This window comes from Ixodes scapularis, unplaced genomic scaffold, assembly GCF_016920785.2.
Source record: "Ixodes scapularis isolate PalLabHiFi unplaced genomic scaffold, ASM1692078v2 PGA_scaffold12__126_contigs__length_90152505, whole genome shotgun sequence".
Lineage (NCBI taxonomy): Eukaryota > Metazoa > Arthropoda > Arachnida > Ixodida > Ixodidae > Ixodes > Ixodes scapularis.
In genome coordinates this window covers 87,319,365-87,330,847 of record NW_024609838.1, presented here as the reverse complement: position 1 = coordinate 87,330,847, position 11,483 = coordinate 87,319,365, and positions in this window count along the sequence as shown.

Sequence of the window (11,483 nt, the reverse complement as noted above, 5' to 3'; positions counted from 1 at the left end):
TGAAAGCACTGGGAATACTTCACACGTCGGCTTTTCCTTACGGTCGCAAACGAATGTCGTCCCGTCTGTTGTAATCCTCGCACCGTCGAATGCACAAACACTTTGTAGAACCACATCACTCACCGTCATGCCGGCCCCGCACACCACCACAAACCACCGCCGGCCATCGTCAACGAAACCACGTGATCACCGTCCAGCTACCACGTGACCACTCCGCACTCCGACGGCTACAGACGGAGTGCCAGAGAGCGCTCTGAGAGGGAGAGGCGCCCTCGGAATGAACCACCCGATCAGGCCACAGCACTCTCTTTCAACCACTCGATTTCGCGCGCTCGGAAAAGAGCGCTCGAGAGCGCGCTGAAAGAACCACGCGAATTCGCCATAACTCTACACTAAAAAACTAATTCCTTAGCCCTCATACATTTTGCCACAGTTGATCTTAACTTTAAAAGTCGGCATACCTCATTGTGAACTTTCAGCACACATTAACCCTTTTGATACTAAGATTGTCATCTAAAGTGAACCGCCTACCAGCACCTCTGGTAACCATATTAAACATTTAACTATCTAATGAATCGGAAACTAATAACCTACACGCCGGTCCAAACTTGTTGAAACGAAATTGCTTCTTTTGTTCGTGTTTTCATTGTGTCAATTTGTTTACGTGTTAATTTGTGTGCCTTTCCTCTCTAATACTTATGCGCCCCGAGATTATTTATATAAATAAATAAATAAACACGATTTACGTGATCTTTGTCTTATCTCACAAGAGCGTTAATTGGTGGCTGCCGAACACCCGCTTTATGACGTCGCGTGGAAAGGAACAGCCCGAGCAGGGGAGGCCGCTCGATCAAGTTAAAGATCAAGGCTGAACCGTGAACTGAGGCAAGGTGGCGATTTGGGCTACGAGGTGGTTGTTGAGCACAGCGAAAGACAGTGTTCAAAGAAATGTATCACTGAACATAATAAAGACAGCGCGTGCTTGTCTCGTGTTCCTTCCTTTCGTCCTGCCCCTTTGAGCGCTGTTTTTCATCATGAACCGTGAACACCCCAGCGATTTGGCCGGACGACCAATCGCGCTCATCGCCACCTCCCCGCGCGAAGGTGTAACGGTGACTCCCAAGACCGCCAGCGATTGAATGACTCAATTAGTAGGCGTCGTGTCTCTACTAATTACGTTATCCATTACATAATTGTTTCGGCGGTCGACTATAAAACCTAGTGCGAAGGAATAGCGAAAAGCGTAGATCACCCTGCAGGCAAAATCAATGTGTTGTCCCGCGGTCCACACGCCATTCTGGCCTTGAGCAAGCTAGCTCGCTTAACCGAGTTAAACTGACCGCTGACGACAGTCTGTCAATACGACCTAAAAGGCGAGGCCTGTGGATGACGTCATCGCTTGTGGATCCTCGACTCGACCCAAGCGACGCTGAAGCTCGACGAGAGCCGCCGCAGAGCAACGGGCAACTCGTGTTTCGAGTCGCCGCGCCCTAACGCCGCGATCGCTCTAGGCCACTGCAGTTCGGGCTGGTGGCGATGCTAACGCAACCCAGGTGGCGCTGCGCGGATCCACTTGTGATGACGCTTGGCAAAAAGAAGCGAAGTTTCTCTTTCGAGCGGCCTCCTCAGGCCAGTTTGTTCCATTCAGCACTGCACCACGTAAAAGTTCTCTGGCTGCTGACAGGATAGCGTTAACATCAGATGAGACGCACTTCACGCGTCGCGTATAACTTTGACGAGACATCTTTTATGCTTCGGTGCCCATTCGCGGGCGACACAGGCACGAGCTCCAGGTTTTTTTTTAGCAAAGAGCCCTTCTAGACGCAGACGATCGTGCAAAAAGACCATTTTTCCGGAACTACGCAATCGAACTTCCGCCTTTAAATTAGAGTGCTATACGCAACTTGTGAAACGGAAGTTTAACGACATGTCTAGTCGCAGTACGTCAAGTAGCATTCACGTAACGTCCAAACTCAAAACACAGTAACAAAAAAAAAAAAAAAAAGAAAGAGATGAAACAGCCAAGAAAGGAAAGATGAAGCGAAGGATCTATCGACCCAGAACTTCCCACAGAATCGCCGGAGCGTTTGCCGACTCTGCGCGTAGCTGCCATTAATTCGGATAATTAATGAAGCGACGTGGGTCATGCGAGCAGCTTGGGCGTCTGATTTTCTTCCTCCCTGTGTTTTTTTTTTATTTTTTGGTTTCCGAATTTTGTCTCTTGGGAGGCGGGAGGGAGAACCAAGCTGTCTTCGCAGTGTGCTTGCCTTGACACCGTGGCTTACGCTTTTATTCCGCGGAAACTTTTCGTGGCTGCTGGCAGAGTCTCGTTATTTTTATAGTTTTGTCTATTTTTCGTTCTCGTCTTTGTGCTGTTTTGGTACTGGAGCATGAAGCGATATATTGCCCGAATGAAAACCTAAACTGCGCTTCGCCTTGATACACAATGTTCGCGGTTTGTATCTCGGTGGTAATGAAGGGGGAGAAAGATCGGGCGTATTGTGTGAAAGTTTAAACTGAGGAAAGCTGGCCTCAGTGACTTTCCGCCATTGCTCGAGTAACGGCTCGACGGCCGCCTAATCAGTATAGTGATTCCAACAAGGCTAAAGATGCAGACGTCCTAGATTACTTTGAGGGAGCTTTCGACCATTTATCAGGTATACAAAAGCAAAGCCGCGTCTGCCCAGAAACCCTATGGTCCTTCTTAGGAAAATCGTCCTCACGTGCGTCAAGAGCTTCGTTCCATCACGCTTAAAAAATAAAATAAAATAAACCCCATGAATAACGCGTGAGATCTCGTGTCTCAAACAGATGGTTAACCAGATACAAGGAAATTACGCGAACGTAGGCACCTAAATCAAAGTTCTTCGGAGACAACTGCAGTCGAAGACAAAAGGTCGTGATTTTTTTTTCTAAAGTAACATTGTACTACTTTTTGAAAGATAACCCACCGAAGGTTTAGGTATATTTAGCTAAGAAAATCAACTCAATGACTGCGATCAAGCTTGACGATCACCCATAGCGGGTTACAATAAGAAAATACCGAACGTGTTTAGAAAGCTTTTTTCGTCGGTGTGCACGAACGACAAGTCTCAGTTGCCATCGCAAAGCGCAAAGCATATTATAATTCCGGACGTTGTAGTGTCTAAAGCGAACTTAAAGCTAACAGCGCAAAATATGATTCACACACTAAGACCACACGCACACCGTCAAAAGCGAGCGTCTAACATCACGCTGACTATCACATTTGATTTGTATTTTTGTCTTCTTCCTTTACACCGATGAGAAATGATCGGTGTAAAGATTTACTTCCTAATAAAGTCTTTAGAAGCCTAAAGCGGGAAATGTTGATTACCCGCTTCGGCTCGACACTAAGAAGCTCTGCTTGACCGATGAGGTACCAAAATATTCCTCCCCAAAAGTACCCTGCAGTGGTGCTTCGAATGTGTGTATGTCAGTACGCTCGCAGTCTTGATGCAGAAGTGGTACCCAGTGATTGGAAGAATGACAGAGTCGTTTCAATTTACAAATCTAGCTGTGCCTAGGATGGGCACAGTTGCAGACCAATCTCGTTGTTATGTTCAAGTAGCCAAGTTGTTGAACAATTCTTATGCAAACACCTAACAATCTTTCAAAAAAAGAACAAAAACAAACTATTTAGCAGGAATAAGAACGGTTTTAGGCGCGGCGTTTTGAATGCCACGCATCTATTACGTACAATCCACGTAATGTCGAAAATACTGGACGAAACCTATCAAGATTACGTCGTATTCTTAGACTTTTGCAAAGAATTCGACCGAGCTTCCCATTCCAAGCTATTGCACAAGTCGAAACGCATTATTATAAACGGCAACACAATCAGATGGCTTGATCCTTATCTTACTAGTCGTGCACAATTCGTGACCGTCAGCAGTCGTAAACCGCAAAAGGCAGACGTTCGCTCCGGCGTCCCGCAGGAGTCGGTGATCAGACCTCTCCTGTCTTTGGTTTCTATTAAGGAGCTCAAAAGGAAACTCCGGTTGAAAACGAAGCCACATAAAGGGCTGATACCACCGTAGTGGCATAACATATGATAAAAGCCGAAATATTATCCACTAAAACCGAATTTAAAGATGAAACCAGCTGCTTTTAGGCGGGCGGCAAGCGGGTTAGCTTTTAGTCAAACAACACTGGCGCGGCACCCTTATGACGTCACTTCGCGGTGGAGCTGCGGTTGATTGGTTGAACCGCGTACCGCAGCACCGCGTTGACGTACCGTCGCGGCCGTACGGCTGATGATCAGTGTTGCCATCCTTCTAGCAGATAGTTTTGGTTTTGAAGTGGACTTCCATCGTAAACCGGAGACACGGCAAAATAATAAAAAAAAAAAAACCGGGCAACACAACAACAAGTCTCAAAAGTTCTTCACCAGCTCGCTTGTGCACCCTTTCTTCGTTGAAGTAGACGCTCGAAAACATAGTTTGAGCCGTGATACACATATAACCACACACGATATCGAGAAAACAATATATATCTTGTAACTCAGGGACACTGATTTTTATAAAAACAGCCATAAACCCAAACTCAAAAATATTGACCGGAGTTGCCTTTTAAAGTAAGTCACCCTCAATAAAATGTCGTTTCTTCGCGGACGACTGCGTCATGTTTTCAAAAGTCACATGTCACGCCGACCAAATCAACTTGAACAATTCTTTATCGCAAGTATCAACGTGTTGTGCCAAATGGCAAATGGGGCTCAACGGATCAAAGTACGTTTACGTGACAGACAGCAATTAAAAAGCAACCGCCTCCCTTCACCCACGCTATCAGTGATATCTGGTTACAAGCAGTCACAGAATACAAATACATTTCTGTCTTACTAACCTTAAAACTATCTTGAATACGTATATGAGCGTCCTTCTTAAAGGGGCCATGCAACGATATTCGCTTCGAAAGTTTTTCCTTTACTCCAGTTTACTGACAACAGTGGGACCCAAGTACACATTCGCACGCAACGTCTTTGACCAAGGAACACCTTTGTTGCGGTATAACTTCGAGGACAAAAGCGAGCATTTTCGTTCAATTTCTCCTTCGAAATATTGACGACGCAACTGGGCGGTCGCGGTACCGCCCAGTGACAATATTTGAATGCGGCTCGTAGATTGGACCCGAGCATTGCGTGAGCGCTCGGTTCGGGCCCGTGATAAGCAATATCTGGACAAGAATTCAGGTAGTGGCCCGTGTCCAGTGGTGGCAGTGATGACAATAGCCGAACCACAACAATGTCTGGAACTCGGCGCATATCCTGTGCTTTGCCAACCCCAGCCCGTGGCTTTGATCACCATTGCCGGCATATAATCGGCTTCAGATCGCTTGGCCCCTCGTTCTAGCTGCGAGTTGGGGGGGAGGGGGGGGGGGGGAGGGAGAATTAACGCTATTCGTTTCTTTTTTTTCCTACACCTTTTTTGCGTGTGCTGAAAAAGGAACAGTCGAATAACAAACAGGCATTACCGTCAGGGATTCGTTCTAAGCGGTATTTGCGCGAAAAATTGTTGCATCATCCCTTTAGGAAAGCAACAAGAACGTTGTCACACTTCTAAACCCCGGAATCAGGTTAACAAATATGTCCTTTCCCAACCGGCCGGCTTGCATTTTCTCACTTCTAAGAGTGTTGTGGTTTTGGAGAAGGAACCTACGCGACTGCCCCGTTCTTGAATACGCAGACATAGTTTGGGACCCGTAGTTGCAAAATAGCATTAATGCCCTAGACAATGTTCAAGCGGAGGCCCTACGGCTAACCTATAATCGGTACGAAAGACGATCATCGATAACGGAACTCTACAAGCAATCAGGCTTGCCGCACCTTGCTGTACGAAATAAGGTTAACAGGCAAAACGGGTTTTTTTCAACTTTTCAATGACATGAATGTTGTGGACATTGGCAATTACGTTACAATTAACACGAGCCGTCTAACCAGGCCGAAGTACGTTTAGGCAATTCGAGAGCCTCTCTGCCGCAAAGATGTGCTGAAGAACAGCTTTCTTTCACGGACAGTCGCCGAGCGGAACTGGCTTGTTCCAGAGTTCATTGGCCTAGTCTCCCTTGAAAAGTTGTCTGTCAGCGTGCTATGCCTCCTATCCAATCAAATGTGACACATACGCATAAAAGAAAATTATCCTCTATCGCTCGCACCCAGGGCGTAAGATAGACAGGTGGGGAAACGAGAGCCAAATGAGCGACCGGATTGTGTACCCCTCGGTTTTCTCTTTTTTTGTGGCGCCATCTACGTGGAGCACCGCGAACCCACACTCCGGGTGGGCGACCGGTGACGACAGGCTAAACTGACAGAGATGGTTTCTCGTGGATTTTCAATGGAGGACTGTCGTGCTCTCGGTTTATTTTGCGCACTCTCCCATAAATTTTCATGCAAATCCGATTCCGATTTTTTTCCCTCTCGCCGCAGCACCATCTGTCGGAAATCGGGGGTACCCGCAAGCAGACGAGTACACAATCCGGGCACGGCGCTGCAGTAGGCTTCTATGGGACGTTTCCCCACCTGTCTATCTTTCATCCTGCTCGCCCCCACGAACTCAGCTACCACCCCGACTCAAACCTGTATTCATCTCGCTCTGCCAAGAAGCGGGCATGTATCTCACTGTTTCTTCATTTAATATTTACGTCCATGTTACACTCGTGTTTCCTCAAGCGACAGGTGACCTATGAAACTCTTCAATTTATGATGCTCCTTTTTTTGGCTTTACTACTTTAATATTACAGTGTACTTATGAGGCTGTTCAAATCATAATGTTTCGGTTTTTGTTTTACTGCGCATATTTTGAGTGTTGCCTTGTCTTCTTTAGACGCGGCCGCAAAATCCTTAGACAAATGAGAAGAAAAGGCGTACCACGGTTCTAGTGGGGAGGGCTTCACAGCAATATTGCTGCTTGATTTCCTTTCAGATTAGATTTGTACATATGCGGACAGCAAGTCAGTCTGCTTCTTGTACATAGGCTGCGATTATGTCAGAACGTGGAGTTCTTATTGGCTGATTGAAAACAAAAATATAGCGAGTAGACCTCAAGGCATCTAGCATTGAAGTCTACCCACTATTTTTCTCCATCAACCAATCAGAACTCAGCGTTGTTCTGACGTCACCGCAAATCCTGCGTAAGAAGCAGGCGACCTGCTCTGCGCTAGCGGCAGTTACGCAGAACAAAATTTGTTAGTGCACAACTTTAAGCTGCAATCACTCTGCTCATATAATATGTAAGAGACACGGTGTACGCTGTCGGCATGATGACATAATTGCCTGCCTACACGCTTACAACATGTTTGAAACATGCTTGAAGGACGCTCCTCTTACCCCCGTGCATCCAAAGAGGTCCCCAAGTGGCGAACAGATGGCATCACAAAAGCCGGGGTGGCACGCTGTCGGGTGTCGCGATCCTGGCTGTTGGGCTTAGACGTTCCGGCAAAAAACATGAGCAGTCCCAAGTGCAGGGTGTAAGATACACAGGTGGGGGAACGAGAGCCAAATGAGCGACCGGATTGTGTCCCCCCCGGTTTTCTCTTTTTCTGTGGCGCCATCTATGTGGAGCACCGCGAACTCTCACTCCGGGTGGGCGACCGGTGGCGACCGGGTAAACTGACGGACATGGTTTCTCGTGGGTTTTCAATGGAGGACTGTGGTGCTCTCGGTTTATTTTGCGTATTTTCCCATAGAGTTCCATGCAAATCTGATTCCGATTTTTTTCTTCTCGCCGCCGCGCCATCTGTCGCAAATCGGCGGTACCCGCAAGCAGACGAGTACACAATCCGGTCACGGCGCTGCGGTAGGCTTCTATGGGCCGTTTCCCAACCTGTCAATCTTACACCCTGCTCGAGTGTCGCTGTCGTCGCGGCGTCCCAACTCCTGGCCGTCGAAGCTTCCGTCGACTGTCAAGCAGGAGTGCGACCTTCAACGAGACAGGCGTCTGCCACGCCCATCACCGCGGCGGTGAGACACCGCCAGGATCGCGGCCGGCGGCGACATGACAGTTTTGTGACGTCATCAACCGAAAATTGAGAGACCATTTATTTGGACGCGGTAAACACTGTAGTAAGAGGCGCGTTCCAGCCACCGTAGTAATACCCAAGGCTGAATAGTAGTATCAGGATATAATGTTATAGGTAGTTGTGAATATCTGTATCTTTGTATGATAGTACATGTAAAAAAGTATAGGTATTTCAGTTGTGAAATACATTTGCGATGTATCGCTTACTCTGCAACGATTAGACATCTTCTTACACGTGTTAACTAAAATTAACTTATGGGGTTTTACGACTAACTGACTCAACATAACATTTTTCGTACGAGGGATCCCATACTTTATAATATGAATCCACCACACAACCCATTTTACTGTATGTGTGTGTGTGTGTGGGGGGGGGGGGGGTGGGCCATGTTTACAGATGTCATCGCAAACCGTCATCAAACACAACGCTGTTTGTCGCCTCTTATTTGTGTCCCCTCCTATCCACAGTCCTCCAGCTGGTCGTTCACTGGTTCGCCTGCGCAGTCACCCTGAATTCAATCATAAATGCTAGAAAGAAAAATGCAAAGAAGAAAAGAATATACAAAGGTGGTTCGAGATAAGGTCACTTGAAAGAATAGCGGACAAGTTGCTCCCGCAAGGCCCTCCACTCTCACCATTTTAGCGGAGTGAACGCTCGAAATGATGCGAGTGGCAAAAGGGAAGCTACCGGTATTGGACATTAAAGGAACTGTAGAGTAGTGGATTGCTGGAATGGCTAGTTTATTGACATAATGAAAAAGAAAGAGTGGACAAACACGTGCACACCATCTGTGCGTGTATGTGTGTTTGCATGTGCGTGTGTCGACGACTTTGTCCATCCCGTTTTGCGCTTTATTAATCATGAAAATAAAGGACTCGTGGAGAGGCTTCTCTTTGTCTTGTGTGACACTTAGTGCAGACAGGCCCGGCTCCGTTGTCCGATTTCCACAGCCTGGGTGACCCAGATGCACTTAGACGACAGTTTGAGACCCACCCTCCCGGAAAAACACGATCCATTACTGGCGGACTCTTTTTGTGAACCATGGCATGCAGCCGTCTGCTTTCAGTTTTATTGTTTTATTTTTATAATTTACCAGCACTTGGGGCGGTGGATGTCGATACACGAAGAGTTAGATGTAAGTGGAGGAACATAAAGTGCCACGAAAGGGTGAACATAATCATTACCCGATACATTAACCGAAAACTGCACTTCTCCTCACCTAACACTGATCCGGAAAAGAAAACTATATCCGTGTGTATGTGTATTTTGGGACACCTTTTGGCCGTTTTGCGGCAGTATCTAAGATATATCGTGTTAGATAAAAAACGAATGTATCTTAGTATCTGTATTTCTGCTTTAAAATACACGTATCGCAATGTTTGTGTTTCCGAATACTTTTGTCGAGTATCTCTGCTCATACCTGAGTGCTGTCACACGACAAAAGTAATGACATTCATCGAACGTTATACAAACACTAACCACATTATTTCTTAATACCCTACTATACGTATCACAAACATATTATAGACATATCATTCAATGAGTAAATGACTTGGTACCACATTAAAAAAATATACTGATGAAATGTTTAAATGTTTTCGATAATATAAAAATTGTACTGTGAATCGCATCAGTTGCTTCTATTAGTGATTTGGTGCACCGGTTTTAAGCCAGCTTGCTCGTATGATAAGAAAAATAGCGCCCGTGTCGTCTAGGTTGTCGGGAAAGCGTCGGACACGATCTGCCTAGTTCGCATAGATCCCTGACAAATACCAGGACTTATAATTTCTTTTTTTTTGTTAGTTTTAAGATGCGAAATTCCACTCTCTAAGCCGAGGTCGCACTGATCACGAAAACGAAAGTGTGCAGACAGTGTCTGAGTTCCGTGTTGTTGATCAGACAAAAACTGTCTACAGAGATATTCGAAGCATGCTTCGAAGAGGCTTGAAGTTCTGTCATAAAGTAAGCAGCCAACACCGCGTCTTTCTTATCATGTATGAGTGTGACGGCGGCTTGAAACCTCTATAATGCAATACCACCGAATACCATAAACAAACAAACAAACAAACTAGAACCAAATACGCGTCTAACACATGCAAATATAGACAGTTTGGACGCACCTTTTGTTGCTGCGTTTTTGCTCCTTTCTAATATTGATATTACTCAGTCTGTCCGAAGGAACTGAAAACGAGTTCCGAACTCATTTCCTAACAAAAGTCATTTTGAGCAACGTCAATAGGCAACGCAAGGAGGAGCAGGACACTTAAAGGGCAACCAGAGCCGTATATTGGAAGAGTTTGGTCAATGGGCGGGGCAAAGGCCGCCGCCAGCCCCGAATACTCCCCCCGCGGTTACACCGTAAACTACAGGTCGACACAGAGTCGACCAATCAGCAGAGCGCGACGTCACAATATTAGAAACGACATTTGAAACGGGAAATAGAAGCTTTCAGTCTGGGCGTCGCGGTGCCCGTTTGTTCTGGGCGGGCGTCCTAAAACAGCGTCTCATCCAAGACTGGCTAAAGAAAGCAGTGCAAAAGGTGGTTCGCGCGAGCGTCTTGAGATGCGGCTTGAGTCCCGCTCGGCTCGTGCACTGGCTTTGGCAGTGCCTTATTTTCAACAGTCTCAGCTGAGACGCTGTTTATGGCAAGTCGGCCCGGTTTTGGAGCGTACGTTCGTTTATTCTACCGCTGAATTTGGGGGATGTGACGAAAACCTCACATCGCCAAGTTTTCAGTCACCAAGAGTTATACCCTTTTACTCGAGCGACTCTAAAAGTGCTTAAAGTAGTCGAGTCGCATTTTCAGTGCTCATGATCACCGCTAGTGATTGTTTGTCGGCCTGTGCTTGGCCCCGAGATGCTCGCCTATTCAAACCAATGTATGTCACAACTCTCCGAATACACGGCTCTTTAGGGCAACATGGACAGCGCGCAGTGAACGCGCAATGACGAAGCAGTCAGGCGCAAGTCATCATCCGCTCAAGTCCATGGGAGACAAATGCACGTGGCGCATTTGACATGAAAACAAGCGAGCGAGGGGCGCAAGTGTCAGACGCACATGCCACCGTATCCTGATTTTCACCTGAATAAAAAACTAAAGCAGTTCTGTATTAAAACAAACAACACTGAAATCATCTTTATTTGGCCTCAAGAATCACGGACATCGAGATTATTTTTCAATTTGGTGCACGGAGGTTGCAGAAAATAATTCTCAAAGTATCGCCGAAGCCCTTTTTTCTCGGAGTGTGGCGTCTTATCCAAATCCAGAGTTGTCGGAATCTCTGCTCTCGCGCATCTTCGGCGCCTATCAAAGCTATGCACGCCCACTATCGCTATTTTCAAACAGGTCAGAAAAAGACGTCCCGATTGGTGTCAGTACGGCGGAATATACCTGACCAGCTTGCGATTGCACGCGATAGAATCACGAGCGACACACGCTTGGCAGCTGA